Source organism: Hevea brasiliensis, chromosome 12, assembly GCF_030052815.1.
Source record: "Hevea brasiliensis isolate MT/VB/25A 57/8 chromosome 12, ASM3005281v1, whole genome shotgun sequence".
In the NCBI taxonomy this organism is placed as follows: domain Eukaryota; kingdom Viridiplantae; phylum Streptophyta; class Magnoliopsida; order Malpighiales; family Euphorbiaceae; genus Hevea; species Hevea brasiliensis.
The window spans coordinates 69,917,295-69,929,279 of record NC_079504.1 but is presented as its reverse complement, the minus strand read 5'-3'; positions in this window follow the sequence as shown (position 1 = coordinate 69,929,279).

The window sequence follows — 11,985 nt, the reverse complement described above, 5'->3', positions numbered from 1 at the left end:
GAATCACTTTCAATCATGACCCTCAAATTTGTAAGATTAACTCCTCACCATCAGATCCCAAATGGTTAAAGCAGCCCTGCACTCCTCAATTTACACCACTGATCATGCTTATAAGGATAGATTTGAAACCTTAAAATCAAAAGTGAATAACTAATTTAGCGCCTTTCGTTCCCAGCCCTTGGATTCATCCCGTAAGGTAGAATTCCTTATCATTGGATTAAGGAATGAAACGACAGAGATTCTAAACCAAATCCTGACCCTCAATCTTGATTCTCCTTAATCCTAAAGCGTTAGATCGTGTCCTTTGAAATATGAGTCCTCCATCTCCTCCTGCTAAAATCTTGACCCTTTATTTTTAGTACCCATTCCCTATAAATACCTGCATGTAATACTGTAGTAAAAAAAGGAGGAGGGCAGAAGGAAAGAGGGAGATGATTGTCAAGAAATCTCTGCATTTTTTATAAAATCTTATTGCTCTTCATTCTAAAACTGTTAAAATTCCCAGAGACTTTAGAAACAAGTTTTCTAAAGGATCTTTTCATTAAAATTACAGGTCCCGTGACTTGCACTCTTAATAACCACACACCATCTTGGAAGCCCAATCAAAGTTTGTTATTAAAGCCTCTCTTGGCATTTCCTTCGATAGCTCTAAGTCACTCCCTCTTCCTAAGTACAGCAGTTCCAGAGTCTGCAGGGCATCGGTATAGATTCATCCATTGTTTTGGCACACTACAGGTAAATGTTTAACTCTTCTATTATTAAATGTCGCTAGTCTATATCCATGACATGAATATCTTAAGGTGTCTTGCCACATTGAGCTCCCAGAATAATGATGCATCAAGCTCGGTTTGTGTCACATATTATCTTTAGCTTCCTATCGTTTGCAAGTCTTTCGAGTATCATTATTTTCAATTCTTTATTTATTTTGTATGCCTAAAAGCTCGGGCAGTTAACACTCTGTAACAACCATGAAGAGTATGGATGAAGGGGATGCCTCAAAAATTTTTAGCCCAAAGAAATGAGGAAAATAGTTAGGAAAATAGATGTATTCTAGATCGATGAAGAAGGTTCGGATGAGTTGTGAGGTCGGAAACCGAGATTAGTTTAGACAGATAAATCGCGAGATAAAACAGGAAAAATGAGCCAAGCTGGATGATAGGCTATAAGATCGGAGAATCAAGACAAACTCGGATCACAAGACGCGAAACCCGAAATAGAAAAGTTTGGATAATAAGCCATATGGGTGGAGATAAAGGAGTTCGGATTATGTAGAGATCGAGGAATTACACGGAGTTTGACATCGAGCTCGAACCAACATTCGCGACTTTCAAATTCACCTTTAAAATAGGGAGTTCTAAATAGAGTACTTTCTAGGGATTTCTATAATTTAAACCTTTTATAAAATATCCGATGCTATATCAGAAAGACCGAGAGAGAGTCCTTCCCTGAGTCCCTAACCCAAAGAGATCAGAAAAGAGTCCTTACCCGAGTTCTCTTAGCTGAAACTCTAATAAAAAAATATTTTAAGGGATTGGGAGAGAGTTCTTACCCAAATTCTCTTAGCAAAAACTCTAATAAAAATATTTCAAGGGATTGAGGGAGAGTCTTTACCCGAATTCTCTTAGCAAAAACTCTAATAAAAACACTTTAAGAGATCGGGAGAGAGTCCTTACCCGAATTCTTTAAGTTAAAATTATAATAATATTTTAAGAGATCAGAAAAGAGTCCTTACCTGAATTCTCTTAGGTAAAACTCTAATAAAAATATTTTAAGGGGTCAGGAGAGAGTCCTTAACCAAATTCTCTTAGTTAAAACTCCAATAAAATATTTTAAGAGGATAGGAAAGAGTCCTTACTCGAATTCTTTAAGCTAAAATTCTAATAAGATATTTTAAGAGATCGGAAGAAAATCCTTTCCTGAATCCTTTACAATCAAAATTTTAATATTACTAACATATGCCTTCAATTATCTAAATACTGAGGTACATAATATGTGGGTTGAGGGTCCTCCTCATTCATTATGAATCCTTAAGGGCCAAATAACACCTCTTTAGAATTAGAGTCCTAATTCGAAGTGGGAGAAATTAGATAAAATATTTAACAAATCAAATAAACATAACATCAATTCACTGTAGGGTCATCCCATGTACCTGTGTTCTCGGGAAATCCAAAATAGTGAGATATTAAGCGCTCCTTTCATTAATAATAAGGACCGACATCATGACTCCAAATCCCCCAAAATTATCAATCGTAAGTTATAAAGAACACATCATTAAGTTTGCCGACCCTTGTTAAGATACGAGGTGGGGTGCCTAACACCTTCCCCACCCGTGAACAGACTCCGAATCTAGAATCTCTGTTTCAGAATACTTTGCCAATTTTATTTGAGTAGGTTGTTGCTGTATTTAGGTATACTATTCTTCATAGGATATGTTGCCCTATGTCTTATGATCACTTAGAAATTTTTTTTATCATTTTTCAAGTCTTGTAGAATTATTTATAGTGAAATTATTTATCTGGACTCAAGTGTCTTGTAATAACAGGATTTCAATTAGGTCAGTAGCTTTAACCCAATATTTAAGCTTCATGCATTCATAAGTTGAGAAAGATGTCTAAAACAAAGTTTAAGGTCTGTTTCTTAGCTTTCCATAATGGTATGGCTCATGTTAATTGAAGATTTCTGATGGGAAATACGCTTAAAAAACTATTCTGGAGTTAATGGTCATTTATACCATTTCCAAATTTGGTATGCCAAATTAATCAAGTTAATTGACCTAGTTCCCTTAAATTCTGGGTTTTGGTCAAAATACCATTATTGTAGGCCTATGTCTTATTGAAATTTTGGCACTAATTTCAGGGCATTTAGAGTTCTATGGACCAAGTTATGGTCTCTTTGCCAAAACTGGTCAAGTAGTCTTTATTTAGCAATTATGGGCAGTTTCAATTTTGGACAGTTTTAGTACCCCAAATTGGGTAAGCAATTTAGTTAGGTAAATGGCATTTATGGATTTTGGTGCCTTCACAATAGTTGTAGCCCTATGTCTAAGCTTTCCAATGGTATAAATTTCAGGTCACTTAGACCTGTCTACAGATATGACCAAATGAATGAACACTGTTCATTTGGTCATTTTCTGAGTTCACTAAATGGCAATCCGGATTAGGTAAACTTTTGGTCACTTTTTAGGTAGAAGTGGGATATGATTTCTACATGAATAATGGAGTGTTTTAGGTCATATTTCACCTTCAATTGGCCCCATACCAACTGGAGTCACACAAGGTCAATTATAACTCGATTTGCACACTCTTTTTAACAATTTCACAACCTGTAAGAAAATTACACTCCCAATATTTATTTCTCCATCTCCCAAATTTCAAATAGCATACATGGCACTTTTAAATATCATCAACGATCTCAATACAATTAATTTCTAGTAGTATACACAAGTCTATAATAGTCAGTTCAAAACACTAATTCAAATGGTCAAATTCAACAACAATATGCACATGAAACAATTGCTAACACATGTAACTTCAACTATCAACATCTAATTCACTTCCCTATATCCATGAACACCATTAATCATCATTAATTCATGAAATTATCTATCTCTTAAGTTCCTTAAGGCTGCCATATTTGGGCTGTTTCACTAGTCCCTCACAATTTACACAAAGCCCTAATTCAAAGTATCAAAGTCAATAATATGCATACAATTAAATTCTAATACTCTTAATCACTTTAATCAACATCATTAATCACCAATTATATGCATGAATTAATCAATATCCATGCTTATCAAGGCTGCCAATGTAACGCCCCGATTTACATAGCCTAGTATATTTTACTATTCCGGTGATCGGTGTCGGTCCGGACAATTAAGGGGATTAGAACCATACTTAAGACAACTAGATAAGCCCTGAACATAAATAATTGGAAATTTCCAATTAGTTAAGTATAAATAAGAAAAATAGAACAAAAGAAGTTAAACGAGCCGAGAGTCACAGCGATGGGTAACCTTCTCGGGTGTGAAGTCAATTTAAACTCAAATTTTGAACCGTAAAATGAGACGTTGCGGTCCTTAGGACCATTACGAACACAATGAGAAAGAGAAAATCACGAAAAAGAATTGTTAAGTCAGTCAAATAATTAGGTCAGGGAGCCGAAAGAAATATTGAATTATTTGCAAACCGGGTTGAACCGGCAAGGGGCAATTTGATCAATTGACCTCGAGAGCTGAGTCCTGACCTAACTGTCAAATCAAATCGGAGAAAAGAAAATTTCGGAGTCGGGAATTAAATTAAAGAACTAATAGAAAAACAAATAAAAAAAAAGAGAAAAAAAGAAAAGTTGAAAAGTGATGACATCATGCATGACATCATGCATGATGCAATAAATGTATAATTAATAAATTTAATAAATTTAATTTTTTGGTCTTCCAAGAGGATAAAAGTTTATAAAAGAAAGAAAAAAAGAAAAAAGAAAAACAAAAAGTCCTTCTTCCTCATCCATGTTGCCGCCCCATCACTCCCATCTCTCTCTTCCATCTCTTTCCACCATTAACAACCATTTCAAGCTTTTAAAAGCTTGATTTTATTCTATACACGCCCTAACTCCCTTAAGTAAATTTTGTTCTTAGAACTTGGCAAGCATCTTGTGAATAGAAAGAAAGAAGAAAGTGGAAGAATTGAAGCTTTGGGAATACTTCCTTAAAGGTTAGTCAAGAATCCCCTCAATTCTCCTTATATTCATGAACTTGCACTTGAAGTGAACTAGTATTGATGAAAATAAAATAAAAACAACATATTGAGGAATATAGTGAAATTCGGCCAGCTTAGAGATAACTTGAAATTGATGGATTTTGACATAATTAAAAAGGTAGGCAAGCTTGATTGAAGGTGTAGTTGAGGTTTATATAGTTTAATTGCATGAATGGAGCAAATATGTAAATTAGGGTATTTGGACACCTAGGGTTTAGAGGCAAAAATGTGAGAAATTGTGAAATGATGTGTTTGACCTAGTTTGAGGTGAAAAATGGTCATTTGTGACCAAATGAAGTGTGTTGGAAGTGTTGGAATTGAGATTAAATTCGGATTCAATGTGATCATGCAGCAGGCAGCAAGACCAAGGTTTCTTTGAGGGACCAAAACTGAAAATTTACAAGTCCAGTTGGCATGAGACCAATTGGGAATGAAAATAGACACAAAATGACACAATTTTCATTTAGGAATCATGCCCAAAAAGTGACCAAAATCTAGTGAACAAATTGACCAAATCCGGATTTTCTTAGTCTGACCTGTACAAAATGACCAAATGAACAGTGTTTGTTCATTTGGCCATAACTTGGGCTAGGAAGGTCTAAATGACCTGAAATTTTACCAGTGGACAGCTGAGATATAGACCTAAAACTTTCATGAAGAACACAAACCCAAATTATTCCCTTAACCAAGTCATTTAGCCACCCAAATTTAGTAACCTAAAACTGCCAGAACCAAAATTTGCCCAGAAATCTGGGTTAAGTCCAATCCATCCAGTAGCCATGATTCAAATAGCTATAACTTGAGCTACAAAACTCCAATTGGGGTGATTCAAAAAGGAGAATAAAGTTAAGACAATAGGAAACATTTTCTATGGAGAAAATTTTACCAAATTCTAACAGTAAAATGACCAATGAAACAGTGCAACCTAAGACACCAAAATTGAAATTTTGCAATTTTGCCTAAAATACATAAGTTTTGAGAAAATGACCAAAACCAACAAATTTAGTGACTAAAATGTGTTATTTGGGTGAAGTTGGAATTCCCATACCTATTAAGCCTTAGAAAGTCAACAAATTGACTTGAATAGTGTAATGAATAGTAACCCCAAAACACAAATTTTAAAGAACGTTAAGTTTAGCATATATAAGCTAGATAAAAGTGAATTTGAATTTATTTTTAGATTTATGCTAAGTTATGGTACTAAAACACTGTGAAACTGTGTGTTTCAGCTGAAAAAGGCTCAGAAAGTCTAAAAGATTGAGTCAAGGCCTAGAGGCGACTCACGTCAGGTTTGTGCACAATAAACCCTATTTAAGCGTTCTATCATTGAAAAATGGATTTAGTATGCATTATGAGTTTAAGAACTTTTGTGTTGCCATTTGTGAATGAAAATATAAATTTGGAAATTGATTTAATTTTTCTATGCAATATTTGAATAAATTATTTTAATTTGATTTCGGATTCACACTTAGCATGACAGTACCATATTATTTCCCCATTTATGGGGTTGAGATCGATTATTTTTCCTCCCTCTCTGGTTTACCAGTTGAGGTTGTAGATCGGATGAGTACTCATTAGCTAGCTAGCCACCTCCCTCATTGATTTTGATTGGTGGGGTTATAGATTGCTTTGTCGTGGTGTACAACAAAGCATTGATCGAAAATTTTGTGTCATGGCTTAAGTTGTGTATGAATTGGCAACACTGTGTTTATTAAATTATTTAACCCAAAAATTTTGCTATAATGAGTCTTGATAATTGGTGAAATGTAATTGTGCAACATTTAAATTGTAATTTGTCAATGAATGATTCATGTATTATATTTTAAATTTTTATTTTATACCACTGAGTATTTTTATACTCAGCGATAGCTTATTTTGCTGTCGCAGATAAGAGCAAAGAAAAAGCAGCAGAGTGAGCTGCTATTGAAATTGAGGACTACACTGATCTTTTTGTACGGGTATTGTTTTATACCCTTGTAATTATTTTGATATAAATATTGTAATATTTTATGTATCAATGTAAAGTTGAGCAGTTCTATAATAAATTATAATAATATTATTTTTTGATTTTCTTTTTGTAAATTAAGATTTGTATTTGTGAATTTCGTACTATATGCACTGTGAATGAAGTTATGAAATATTTTAAGTTGATAAATTTTTGGTTGAATTGTGGAATGAATTGAATTGTGTTGACTTGAGATTATTTGGAGGTTGGGAGTTGCGAAAAATTTATTGTAAGTGTTTTTATCAGGTATTTGAAGAACTGTTTTCTCAAAATACAGACGGCACTCTGCCGAAATTTTTATAAAATTTACGGAAATATAAAAATGGATAAAATTTTTTACTAGTTTTAAACTTTGAATAAATGATTTTAATTCCTACCAAAACGCTCTTCACTTCCAAAATGTAAGAAAATGGTTTTAAAATCACTTGTAGTATACTTAATAAATTATCGGTAGGTGAAGTTTCGTAGTTCATTAGGTATTCTACGGGATCATGTTCTGCCTTACAGAGGGGTAAGGTGTGACAGCCAAATTAGACAATTTCAAGCCTAAGACAAAATCCCCAATTCTTGGTTACAAACCCTAATTTCAAATTTCAATCCTAACATACACATGTAATTGAATCCTAATATATGCAATTGCCTTAATCAACATCATTAACCCCCATTTACATGAAAGAATAAATCAAACTCCTTTAATTTTCCATGGCTGCCGAATTAGGGGACTCCCAATTACCCATCATTTTCTTCAAATTTTTACCACACTAACTCAATTAATCCTCAATTCAAGAATTAAAAGAAGGGAGGTAAGAGATTATGCGCTAACCTTGTTCCAAGAACTTTTCAAGCTTGTAAAACTTCACAATTTATCCTCCCTTTTGCTGCCTACAAACTCCCCAAGGTGATGAGATGAGTTTCAATGAAGGGACTCGTGATTTTAGGTGGAGAAATGGAGGGATTTAAGATTGCATGCAAGAAAATTCATGGAGGGGAAAGGAATGAGGGTTTTGGACACGGAAGTGGGTGTGATGAAGAGGAGAGTTTTTGAGTGGAAATGTAAAACCCTCACTGTAGCAATTCTGTACATTCTACTGTTCTGGTGACCAGTGTCGGTCTTGATAGCTAGAACGCCTGGAAAAATATTTAGACTAAAGTGAGGAGTCATAAATAACTCAAATAAGTGTAATAAAAATTAAGAAAAATTTTAGAAATAAAATACAACCAAGTTAAATGAGTCGGTGCTCTAGCGATGGGTGACCGTACGGGGAAGTATCGGTAAAGACAGTTACTGACCCCAGACTCGAGAGGAAATTCATGAAATAATTATTGGGACTCCCGAGAAGAGTCATTGAGATTTCTATGGCATTAGAATGCCAAGAAAAGGTTTAGAAAAATTTTTCAATCGGTATAGACAATTTTAGTCTATTAAAGCAAAGCATTTTTTTCATTTTTTTTTTTCTTTGAGAGATTTTTTTTGCAACTTTTGTTAAAAAATAAATAATTATTTATATGAATAAATATATATATAAATAAAAAAAAAAAATTAAAAAAAAAAAAAAAAAAAAAAAAAAAAAAAAAAAAAAAATAAATATATGATGTCATTAAAAACCTATCCACCAATCACAATTAAGCATCACTTAATTAAGTAATAAAAGAGGATAAATGAGACCAAAAATTAAAAAAAAAAAATATTCTGCTCCTTTCTTCCTCAAGTTGCTGCACCACCATGGAAGAGTTCCTCTTCCATTTTTCAAGCTTTCAAGCTTGATTTCCCACCCTTCCTCACTCTAAAAGCCCTAACCACCTTCACTAAAAATTACACCCACGCCAAGGAGAAGTCTTTGGCTGCTAAGAAATTTGAAGAAAGTGAAAAAAATTCTAAGGTTTCAACAAGCCAAGAGAGTGGTTAAAGAGGTCAGTGCACTAACCATACCCTTTATCTTTCCTAAGCATGAAAAGCATACTTGATTAAGTTGAAATGGCATGAAAAGAAAAGAAAACTTGGAATATGTTGAAGTTTCAATTTATGGCAGCCCTAGGAAGTAAATGAATTTGATAGTTTTGATGATTTTGTTTTAGTTAGTAAAGTTGATTAATGAAGTTTAAGGCATTAGAAATCAAATTGCATGGATGTATGATTGAGATTGAAATTATAAGTTAGAGTTTTGACCTAACTTAGTTTTTTGTATTATTGCTTGAAATTTGATGATGTTGAGATGATTTAATGACCATTATAAATGCCAAATATGTCAAATGAAGTTTGTAGAGTTGGGAGAATTGAATTTGGGAGTGTTGATTCTTATGCATGAAATTCAGACCTTTGATTCCAATGTATTGTTTGAGCTATAACTGGAGTTGTATAGGTTCAATTGGTGCAAGGCCAATTGTTCATGAAACTAGACACATAATGATACAACTTTGGCAAAGAAACCCTGCCCAGAAAACCAAACCAAGTCGACCTAAAAATTACCCTAATCCGGGTGACCAACATGCTGTCCCTGGAAAATGACTAAATAAACAGTATTTATTCAAATGGTCATAACTTATTGTAAAAAGGTTCAATTGATCTGAAATTTTACCAGAAGAAAGCTGAGACATAGCCCTACAACTTTTATGAGGAACACAAATCCAAATTCTGATCATAACCTAGTCAAATTGCCAACCAAACTTAGGTTACCAAATCTGGCAGAACCAAATTGCCCAGAAATTCTGGATACAGGTCAATCCGGCCAATTATGGTAAAATGACTATAACTTGAGTTACAAAACTCCAAATGGAGTGATTCAAAAAAAGAAATATAACTAGACACAATAAAGAACAACTTTCATGAAGACAATTTTATCAAATTCCTACTGTACAAATGACTAGTGGAACAGTAAACTTAGTGCTTGAAATATGAAAATTGTGAATAACTAACACTAAGCTTTGAAATGGTATTGACAACCAATACCAACAACTTTAGAATACAAAATGTGGTATCTGGGTGAACTTAGATTCAATAAATTCATTATGTATTAAAAAGTCAATAATTTGAGTGAATAGTAATGTGAATAGTAATATAAAGATACAAAGTGTAAGAACTATATTGTTAAAGGGAAATTAAGGCCATAAATTTGAAATCTATGAAATGTTCATGGATTGCTTGAAACATGAAAAGTAAGTTACCTAATTGATGTGAATAGGTAGTTAGGGCTTATATGCCCATCACAAATAGAATTCATAAAATGTATAAATGAGAAAGGAAAAAAAATGTTTTGAATACAATGGTACATGTGAACCATTGTTTTGAATTGTTATCAATATGAATAACATAATGAATGAATAAATGAACCATATTAATGTATGAATGAGACATTAGTTCTCATTATTATAGAAAGAAAAAGTACTTTGAGCACAATGATATAAAGGGATAATTGATGTGAATTATGATCATATATATGATCAAATGAATGTATACATTATAATTGAAAATTATTATGAAATAATGAAGTCATAATATGCAATATATTAATATTTACTGATATTATGTGCCCTTTTATTATCTAGACATGTGTGTCAGATTGGATAGTTTGGCATGCCAATAGAATATTGTTTTAGCAGTACTGCGAAAGGCTTTATGCCTGTATTCATGGCTTTATGCTCGTATTCATGGCTTTATGCTCGTATTCATGGCTTTATGCCCGCATTCATGGCTTTATGCCAACATTTATGGGTTTTATGCTCGATTATGTGTTATCATGACTTTTTAGCCATACTGACTGCATACGTGATTGATGTTCTGCGTCCCATGGTATGACGGCCCGAGGCACCGCAGAGTCCAGTGCCTACGACCCGTTATCCAATTTAGTCAGCCTGTCGTAGGTTACTTGGGCAATCTAATTTATTAAAATAAGTTATGAATATTATTAATTAAAAATGCTAGAAAGTAAATAAATGAGAAGAAGTTCTAAAATAAATTAGATTAGCTCCAAAAATTTGTTCCTTAGAATGATTTGAAGTAAATTAAACTAGTTCTAAAAATTTTAAATATTACGAAATGATTGTAAACAACTTAGAAAGCATCAAGGAAGTGATAAAAAGACTAGTAGAAGAATTATAACTTAAATAACATTACAAATATAACTTTCATAAGAATACAAGTTAAAATTTCAGATTTATTTGTACATTATATAAATTATTATTGTAAACTTATGAAAGAAGTGATTCTAGAGAGAAATATAAATGACAAAATATATATTGTATGGAAAATTTCATATGAACCCAGTAAAATTCTTGAGTATAGAAAATATGCTCTAATTATTTTAACTTGTTATATTATTTCCTTGTTATATTATTTCCTTGTTATATTATTGCACTACTAAAAAGCAATGCTTAATGCGATGGATTTGTTTCTTCGCGCAGGTACTGAAGTTAAAGCCTAGCGAATATCAAACAGAGATTTTGGAGTTCTGATCTGCAGAGTGTTCAAGGTTGTTACATCCTCAGCAATGCATGTAGATAGGGCCCATATAGATTATATTATGTATTTTGTACATTATAATTAGTTATTATTTGTAATGTAAACTATGAATTGTATGTTGAAATATAGATTATGGAACTGTAATTGATTTGTAGATCATGTAAATTATGAATTTATGTAATCAGTCTGTAAATCATGTAAATTAATGAAACTTGACAATTTATATATATAAATTATGCATGAATGGAAATGCATGGAAATGAATATGAAATTGAGATATATGAATGAGATGTGAATTATGAGATGGTTATGAAAATAATTGATGAGATTTTTATTATAAAATATTATTAAAAATTTCAAGTAGGTGAATAGTGAAATACGTCAACTGATAATAAAATAGGGGAAACCCCGCTGATTTCTCTGTAGAAAAATAATTGATATTAAAATATAACGAGATCAAATTATTAAAATAATAAAGTGAGACAAGATAGGGTGCTCCGGGACCGAATGTAGCACACTTCGCTCGGCTACACTGTAGTCGGATGAGGAGTGTTACAGGAAAATTCTGCTAACATTTGCCTTTTATACTCCACTAACCTTTGGTTTAATAATATAATAATCAAGGTTTTAGTTATTTCTAATTATTCCCACTTATGTTCCTTTAATTACACTACATGTAATTTCATATTTTCATGGGATTTTTATGGGGTTTTCTAAATTTTTAATATCATTCATTTTAATGGACTTTTTGGTCAAAAGTCAACTTTAGG